This window comes from Bos taurus, chromosome X (genome assembly GCF_002263795.3).
Source record: "Bos taurus isolate L1 Dominette 01449 registration number 42190680 breed Hereford chromosome X, ARS-UCD2.0, whole genome shotgun sequence".
Lineage (NCBI taxonomy): Eukaryota > Metazoa > Chordata > Mammalia > Artiodactyla > Bovidae > Bos > Bos taurus.
The window spans coordinates 81,926,885-81,936,867 of NC_037357.1; the positions used below are offsets into that span (position 1 = coordinate 81,926,885).

Below are 9,983 nucleotides of genomic sequence, written 5' to 3' on the forward strand. Positions count from 1 at the left end.
CCCAGCACCACTTGTTAAAGAGATTGTCTTTTCTCCATTGTGTATTCTTGCCTCCTTTGTCAAAGATAAGGTGTCCATAGGTGCATGGATTTATCTCTGGGCTCTCTATTTTGTTCCATTGATCTATATTTCTGTCTTTGTGCCAGTACCATACTGTATTGATGACTGTGGCTTTGTAGTAGAGCCTGAAGTCAGGCAGGTTGATTCCTCCAGTTCCATTCTTCTTTCTCAAGATTGCTTTGGCTATTCGAGGTTTTTGTATTTCCATACAAATTGTGAAATTATTTGTTCTAATTCTCTGAAAAATACCATTGGTAGCTTGATAGGGATTGCATTGAATCTACAGATTGCTTTGGGTAGTATACTAATTTTCACTATATTGATTCTCCCAATCCATCAACATGGTATATTTCTCCATCTATTTGTGTCCTTTTTGTTTTCTATATATAGGTCTTTTGTTTCTTTAGGTAGATATATTCCTAAGTATTTTATTCTTTTCATTGCAATGGTGAATGGAGTTGTTTCCTTAATTTCTCTTTCTGTTTTCTCATTGTTAGTATATAGGAATGCAAGGGATTTCTGTGTGTTAATTTTATATCCTGAAATTTTACTATATTCATTGATTAGCTCTAGTAGTTTTCTGGTGGAGTCTTTAGGGTTTTTTATGTAGAGGATCATGTCATCTGCAAACAGTGAGAGTTTTACTTCTTCTTTTCCAATATGGATTCCTTTTATTTCTTTTTCTGCTCTGATTGTTATGGCCAGAACTTCAAAAACTATGTTGAATAGTAGTGGTGACAGTGGGCACCCTTGTCTTGTTCCTGACTTTAAGGGAAATGCTTTCAATTTTTCACCATTGAGGATAATGTTTGCTGAGGGTTTGTCATATATAGCTTTTATTGTGTTGAGGTATGTTCCTTCTATTCCTGCTTTCTGGAGGGTTTTTTATCATAAATGGATGTTGAATTTTATCAAAGGCTTTCTTTGTATTTATTGAGATAATCATATGGTTTTTATTTTTCAATTTGTTAATGTGGTGTATTACATTGATTGATTTGCAGATACTGAAGAATCCTTGCATCCCTGGGATAAAGCCCATGTGGTCATGATGTATGATCTTTTAAATATGTTGTTGGATTCTGTTTGCTAGAATTTTTTTAAGGATTTTTGCATCTATGTTCATCAGTGATATTGGCCTGTAGTTTTCTTTTTTTTGGTGGCATCTTTGTCAGGTTTTGGTATTAGGGTGATAGTGGCCTCATAGAATGAGTTTGGAAGTTTACCTTCCTCTGCAATTTTCTGGAAGAGTTTGAGTAGGATAGGTGTTAGTTCTTTGCTAAATTTTTGGTAGAATTCAGCTGTGAAGCCATCTGGTCCTGGGCTTTTGTTTGTTGGAAGATTTCTGATTAGAGTTTCAATTTCCATGCTTGTTACCAAGAAGTTCTTGATGTAGGTAATTGACCATAAATCTAACAATTGGATTAATTTTTAAACTCTACATGGTACTTGGGCCCCTGATAGAAAAACATTTGAGTTATGTTCAAAAGTCAAAGAAATGAAAAAAAAAAAAACTATAAATAATCATGTGGGTCAGATCCAGCATCTGGGCATAGCTATCTCCTTCTAATGTCTTCTTCTTATCCTGGGGTGGAAGTAGTTTCACCTCTGTTTGAGTATTATTTTAAGGTGAGTTTGAGGTCAGCAGTCCTCTCTATTGACAAGTCCAGTGCAGGGGCCCTTTCTAAGTGGGAAACAGGAATCTAAGAATCAATTCTCTTTAGTTATGCTGTGCATAACTGGGGCTTCGCTGGTGGCTCAGATGATAAAGCATCTGCCTGCAATGTGGGAAACCCGGGTTTGATCCCTGGGTCAGGAAGATCCCCTGAAGAAGGAAATGGCAACCCACTCCAGTACTCTTGCCTGGAAAATCCCATGAACAGAGGAGCCTGGTAGGCTACAGTCCATGGCGTCACATAGAGTCAGACAGGGCTGAGCCACTACTTAAGTAAATAAGTAAGTAATTCTGTGCAAGAGTTAATTAAGAGAATCTAACAAGGGTCCTTTAGGTTAGAGAGAGTCGTTTCAATAATATCTTTTATATTATACATCATCTCCTGGTTGTAGGCCATAGGTCACCCACTCTTCATATAAAAATAGATCTATGTGATAAGCTTCAGAAACAATCTTAGCATATCCTTCTAATAATTGAACTAAAATTTTGTCACAATGCAAGATAGTAACAAAGACATCCATGAAGGGAGTCTTGGGCAGTAAGTACAAAATCTCAGAGACAATTATCAGCATTCACAGAAACAATCATTTTCTCTCTAAAATTACACTCGTTTCTACAATATATACCCAAATGAAGACTAACTTATTTGCAAAACAAGTCTGGTTTCAGTAACTTTTGCGTGATTATTTGCATAAGTATAACTAATCATTATAGGGGACTGGAATGCAAAAGTAGGAGGTCAAGAAACACCTGGAGTAACAGGTAAATTTGGCCTTGGAATACAGAATGAAGCAGGGCAAAGACTAATAGAGTTTTGCCAAGAAAATGCACTGGTCATAACAAACACCCTCTTCCAACAACACAAGAGAAGACTCTACACATGGACATCACCAGATGGTCAACACTGAAATCAGATTGATTATATTCTTTGCAGCCAAAGATGGAGAAGCTCTATACAGTCAGCAAAAACAAGACTGGGAGCTGACTGTGGCTCAGACCATGAACTCCTTATTGCCAAATTCAGACTTAAATTGAAGAAAGTAGGGAAAACCACTAGACCATTCAGGTATGACCTAAATCAAATCCTTTATGATTATACAGAGGAAGTGAGAAATAGATTTAAGGGCCTAGATCTGATAAATAGAGTGCCTGATAAACTATGGAATGAGGTTCATGACATTGTACAGGAGACAGGGATCAAGACCATTCCCATAGAAAAGAAATGCAAAAAAGCAAAATGGCTGTCTGGGGAGGCCTTACAAATAGCTGTGAAAAGAAGAGAAGCAAAAAGCAAAGGAGAAAAGGAAAGATCTAAGCATCTGAATGCAGAGTTCCAAAGAATAGCAAGAAGAGATAAGAAAGCCTTCCTCAGGGATCAGTGCAAAGAAATAGAGGAAAACAACAGAATGGGAAAGACTAGGGATCTCTTCAAGAAAATCAGAGATACCAAAGGAACATTTCATGCAAAGATGAGCTCGATAAAGGACAGAAATGGTATGGACCTAACAGAACCAGAAGATATTAAGAAGAGGTGGCAAGAATACACAGAAGAACTGTACAAAAAAGATCTTCACGACCCAGATAATCACAATGGTGCGATCACTGACCTAGAGCCAGACATCCTGGAATGTGAAGTCAAGTGAGCCTTAGGAAACATCACTACGAACAAAGCTAGTGGAGGTGATGGAATTCCAGTTGAGCTATTCCAAATCCTGAAAGATGATGCTGTGAAAGTGCTGCACTCAATATGCCAGCAAATTTGGAAACCTCAGCAGTGGCCACAAGACTGGAAAAGGTCAGTTTTCATTCCAATCCCAAAGAAAGGCAATGCCAAAGAATGCTCAAACTACCGCACAATTGCACTCATCTCACACGCTAGTAAAGTAATGCTCAAAATTCTCCAAGCCAGGCTTCAGCAATATGTGAACTGTGAACTTCCTGATGTTCAAGCTGGTTTTAGAAAAGACAGAGGAACCAGAGATCAAATTGTCAACATCTGCTGGATCATCGAAAAAGCAAGAGAGTTCCAGAAAAACATCTATTTCTGCTTTATTGACTATGCCAAAGCCTCTGACTGTGTGGATCACAATAAACTGTGGAAAATTCTGAAAGAGATGGGAATACCAGACCACCTGATCTGCCTCTTGAGAAATTTGTATGCAGGTCAGGAAGCAACAGTTAGAACTGGACATGGAACAACAGATTGGTTCCAAATAGGAAAAGGAGTTCATCAAGGCTGTATATTGTTACCCTGTTTATTTAACTTATATCCAGAGTACATCATGAGAAACGCTGGACTGGAAGAAACACAAGGTGGAATCAAGATTGCTGGGAGAAATATCAATAACCTCAGGTATGCAGATGATACCACCCTTATGGCAGAAAGTGAAGAGGGACTAAAAAGCCTCTTGATGAAGGTGAAAGTGGAGAGTGAAAAAGTTGGCTTAAAGCTCAACATTCAGAAAACGAAGATCATGGCATCCGGTCCCACCACTTCATGGGAAATCGATGGGGAAACAGTGGAAACAGTGTCAGACTTTATTTTTCTGGGCTCCAAAATCACTGCAGATGGTGACTGCAGCCATGAAATTAAAAGACGCTTACTCCTTGGAAGGAAGGTTATGACCAACCTAGATAGCATATTCAAAAGCAGGGACATTACTTTGCCAACAAGGGTTCGTCTAGTCAAGGCTATGGTTTTTCCTGTGGTTATGTATGGATGTGAGAGTTGGACTGTGAAGAAGGCTGTGCACCGAAGAATTGATCCTTTGAACTGTGGTGTTGGAGAAGACTCTTGAGAGTCCCTTGGACTGCAAGGAGATCCAACCAGTCCATTCTGAAGGAGATCAGCCCTGGGATTTCTTTGAAAGGAATGATGCTAAAGCTGAAACTCCAGTACTTTGGCCACCTGATGCGAAGAGTTGACTCATTGGAAAAGACTCTGATGCTGGGAGGGATTGGGGGCAAGAGAAGAAGGGGACGACAGAGGATGAGATGGCTGGATGGCATCACTGACTCGATGGACGTGAGTCTGAGTGAACTCCAGGAGTTGGTGATGGACAGGGAGGCCTGGCGTGCTGTGAAACATGGGGTCGCAAAGAGTCAGACACGACTGAGTGACTGATCTGATCTGATAATCATGCAGGCTTTTTTAAGTTGGCTGTGCTGGAACCTTCCATAAGAAATATCAGATTGAATTTTAATAAAAGGCCTCTCAAGGTCAGAAAAGTCATAGCAAAGACTTGTCATCAGATCTGCCTGTACTATTTATATTTATATCTATATAGATATATATAGATCAGGTGAATACCCCTCTGCTCGGGGTCCTCAAAATATTTTGAGGTTCTTGGCCTTCAAGGAAGTAACCTTTCTTATTTATCTGGTAAGGCTGCTGGGCTCCGTGTAAGTAAGGTAACAGGTTGTTTTTCCAAGGGGCTTTGTTATGGTTGTTGTTCAGTCACTCAGTTGTGTCCAACTCTTTGCAACCCCATAGACTGCAGCACACCAGGCTTCCCTGTCCTTCACCACCTCCCAGAGTTTGTTCAAACTCATGTCCATTAGGTCAGTGATGCCATCCAACTATCTCATCCTCTGTTGCCATCTTCTCCTGCCCTCAATATTTCCAAGCATCAGGGTCATTTCCAGTGAGTCAGTTTTTCACATCAGGTGGCCTAAGCATTGGAGCTTCAGCTTCAGCATCAGTCCTTCCAATGAATATTCAGGGTTGATTTCCCTTAGGATTGACTGGTTCAATCTCCCTGCAGTCCAAGGGACTTGCAAGAGTCTTCCCCAGTACCACAGTTCAAAAGCATTGATTCTTTGACATTCAGCATTTTCCATAGTCCGACTCTCACATCCATACATGACCACTGGAAAAAGCGCAGTTTTGACCATATGGTCATACTCATTGGTCTTTTCCAGTGAGTTGGCTCTTTGCATCAGATGGCTGGAGTGTTGGAGCTTCAGCTTTAGCAACAGTCCTTCCAATCAATATTTAGGATTCATTTCTTTCAGGATTGACTGCTTTGCTCTCCTTGCAGTCCAAGGGAATCTCAAGAGTCTTCTCCAACACCATAATTCAGGGGCATCAGTTCTTCAGTGCTCAGCCTTCTTTGTGGTCTGGCTGTCACATCTGTACATGATGACTGGAGGAACCACAGCTTTGACTTTGTGGACCTTTGTCAGCAGGGTGATGTCTCTGCTTTTGAATATGCTGTCCAGGGATTATAGCTGAAGATGTCAAAGAAATCAGAAGAGAGTGAAAAGAAGTGGAAACAATTTTTTAAATGTGTGGATTGAAACTTTATAAAAAAATTTTAAGTATAATGTTAATTAACAAACAATAATAGGAATACTTGTGCATTGTTGGTAGGAATATAAATTGGTGCGGCCATTATGAACACAGTTTGGAGTTTCCTCAAAAGAGGAAAAATAGAACTACCTTAAGATCCAGCAAGCCATTCCTGGATATATATCTAAAGAAGATGAAAACAGATATAAAAAGATATCTGTACTCCCATGTTCATTGTGTGTTCACAACAGCTAAGGGAGATTCGTAGGTGTAGCAGTGCTGGACTTCCTCTGCTCTCAGTGTAGCAATTTATCTGATTCATAATCCTCAAGATGGCAGAGTAGAAGGATGTGCACTCACCTTCTATGAGAACACCAAAATTGAAACTAGCTGCTGAACAACCATCAACAAGAGGATGTTTGAACCCAGGAAAGAAAGATACCCCATGTCCAAGGACAAAGGAGAAGCCACAATGAGATTATAGGAGGGGCGCAATCACGTTAAAATCAAATCTCATACCCGCTGGGTGTCAACCCATAAACTGGAGAACAATAATACCAAGGAAGTTCTTGCACTGTTGGGAAGGTTCTAAGCCCTACATAGGAGACTTCCCAACCTGGGGATTTGGCAAAGGGACTGGGAATCCCCAGGGAATCTGACTTTGAAGGATAGCGGGATTTGATTACAGAACTTCCACAGGATTGGGGGAAACAGAGACTCTTGGAAGGCACAAACAAAACCTTGTGTTCACCAGGACCCAGGGGAAAGGAACAGTGATTCCACAGGAAACTGAGCCAGACCTGCCTGTGAGTGTTTGAGGGTCTCCTGCAAAGGTGTAGGTTGGACTTGGCCTGCTGCAAGGACAGGAACTCTGGCCGCCACAGTCCAGGAAGGTGCATATTAGCATAAATCCTTTTGGAGGTCGCCTTTAGCCCTACCATAGAGCCTGTCAACTCCAGTACTGGGCAACCTCAGCCAAACAACCAACTAGGAGGGAGCACAGCCCCACCCATTAGCAGAAAACTGAATTAAAGATTTACTGAGCATGGCCCTGCCCACCAGAGCAAGACCCAGTCTTACCCACAGCCAGTCCCTCCCATCAGCAAGCTTGCACAATCCTCTTACCTTCTTTCATCAGAGGACAGACAGAAGAACTACAATCCTAATGGGCTTTATCGCTCCATAAAGTTCACCTTAGTTCTTTAAAGCAATCTGGTCATATCTGATTCTATGGATTTTCTCAAATATGATATTCCAGTCAAAACCATGGTAATATAACCCCAATGTTTCCAGTGTGTCCTGTTTTAAGAACAGATTCTTATCAAACTTATGTAAATAATTATATTGCCATAAAAATAAGAATACTCACTAAGAGTTTCTAAATTCTGTAGGAATTTAGAGAGAAAAGATGAATGTTACAATTCTGCTTACAAAGTTAAAATGTACCAATTGCTGTAAGTCATAGTTAACTTAAGGGGAACAGTTTCCTTATATTTGGACAACAAAGATTAAAAGCTAGTAATATTTCAGACAAAAAGTCGTACAAACTAACATTCAGCCTATGTAATTAATTCTTGTTGATCATGATCTTCTGTTAACAGTTTTATGAAGTCATCAGGGTTTCCACTAGAATTTAATTTCAAATTCCACTTTAATTTCTTAACTAGTTCACTGGTATGAGCTGAAAGTTATCAGAAACCTGGTGTGTCAAAAGGTTCTTTCTATGAATATTTTTGAAGATGAAGCATTTTTGCAAAAGCATCAGAGTACAGAAATAACTGTCTATTGAAGACAAAAGACTTAAAAAGCAAGGTTAAAAACCTGTTTACAATGCAATTGTCAAAGAAATTTGCTATTGTAGTGGAATATAATATTAAAATATTAGCTAGAATTATGATTGATGACATCACACCAGGACATATTTAAATTTTAGAAATTTCATTTGATTTTTAGATCTTTTATATTAATGACATTTATCTATACAATGCAACCTAAGAAGGTTTATCACTACTCATTTAACAAAGCCCATGTAATTTAACTTACCAAATAAGTATTAATTAGTTTAATGTCTTTCTTTGATAAGAGAAAACATCTTGAGGTGCTCCAGGGGTGTTCTAGAAAACCTCGAAGTTAGCTAGAGGTCAAAAGAACTTCATTTAGAATTTGATTTAGGGGAAGTTTGTCAACTATATTAAAAAGGTTTTAAAACACTTAATCAAATAGGATCATAGGTCACTATGTAACAATACTTAGTTATCCACCCAAAAGTGATGAAAGATTTCGAATGCAAATACAGAAATTACAACAGTTTACTCAAAAGGTAAAAAAAAAGAAAACTTTATTATCAAGAGCATATCAATATCTGTTATTAGTTCAGTCACTCAGTCGTCTCTCTCTCTCTCTCTATATATATATATATACACACACACATTCTTTTACATGTTCTTTTTCATTATGGTTTATCACAGGATATTGAATATAGTTTTCTATACTAGACAGTAGAACCCTGTTCTTTACCATTCTATCTATAATAGTTTGCATCTGTTAATAAAAATATAGAATGCTTCTGAAATGTGTGTGCCATCCTTGCACAGGGGTCATGCTAATCTTCTCTGTGTGATTCCAATTTTAGTATATGTGCTGCCAAAGCCTGCACTCTGTCTTTCTCTAAAACTACCTTTAGGACAAATTACTTTATCTTCCTGGAAATAAATGTGTTTCCATTCCTCATATCTTCTTTTTTCTTGAAAGCAAAGATGTAAAGTAAAAAAAATTCTTTACTAATTTTAGTGGTTTTAATTACATATTTTAATTAGAATTCTCAACTCTTAAAAACCTACATTTCTAACAAAAACTAAGAAGTAAGCCATTATGAATATTAGCATTCTGTAGATTGGCAAACTTCTAAATACTACTTATGATTTTTTAGAACTATGTGCTTTTTTATAGAAGATATCTCCATGTGGCACCAAACATATTTACTAAATAGTCCTTAATATCTTTAGTTCACTGTAAAAGGAAGCTTATATTTAGTAATTAATGTTTCAGTATTTTTATTAGGGGATGATCTAGATATTCAATAAACTTCTGTCATTTACCTTAAATTAGCAAAACTCTAAAGTTTGAAGTTGCCAAAACGATTTAGAGAAACTCATAAGGAGACACACCATAAAACATGATTATTCTTAAAAAGTTCACTTAAAAACTCTGAACACATACTTAATTTACTATTAAAAATTTTATTATTGGTCGAGTTCAGTTCAGTCACTCAGTCGTGTCTGACTCTTTGCGACTCCATGAATTGCAGCACGCCAGGCCTCCCTGTCCATCACCAACTCCCGGAGTTCACTCAGACTCACGTCCATCGAGTCAGTGATGCCATCCAGCCATCTCATCCTCTATTGTCCCCTTCTCCTCCTGCCCCCAATCCCTCCCAGCATCAGAGTCTTTTCCAATGAGTCAACTCTTCACATGAGGCGGCCAAAGTACTGGAGTTTTAGCATCATTCCTTCCAAAGAAATCCCAGGGCCAATCTCCTTCAGAATGGACTGGTTGGATCTCCTTGCAGTCCAAGGGACTCTCAAGAGTCTTCTCCAACACCACAGTTGAAAAGCATCAATTCTTGGGTGCTCAGCCTTCTTCACAGTCCAACTCTCACATCCATACATGACCACAGGAAAAACCATAGCCTTGACTAGATGGACCTTTGTTGGCAAAGTAATGTGTCTGCTTTTGAATATGCTATCTAGGTTGGTCATAACTTTCCTTCCAAGGAGTAAGCGTCTTTTAATTTCATGGCTGCAGTCACCATCTGCAGTGATTTTGGAGCCCCAAAAAGTAAAATCTGACACTGTTTCCTCATCTATTTCCCATGAAGTGATGGGACTGGATGCCATAATCTTCATTTTCTGAAGATGAGTTGAGTTTTAAGCCAACTTTTTCACTCTCCACTTTCACTTT

The 9,983-nt window shown here is 38.8% G+C and overlaps 1 non-coding gene across 1 annotated transcript; it reads right to left on the reverse strand.

Moving 5' to 3' along the window:
• Positions 1-8,572: 8,572 nt before the first annotated feature.
• On the reverse strand, positions 8,573-8,679 carry LOC112445300 (U6 spliceosomal RNA). The gene has a single exon (XR_003033657.1). It is a non-coding gene; the product is annotated as a U6 spliceosomal RNA (small nuclear RNA).
• Positions 8,680-9,983: the final 1,304 nt, after the last annotated feature.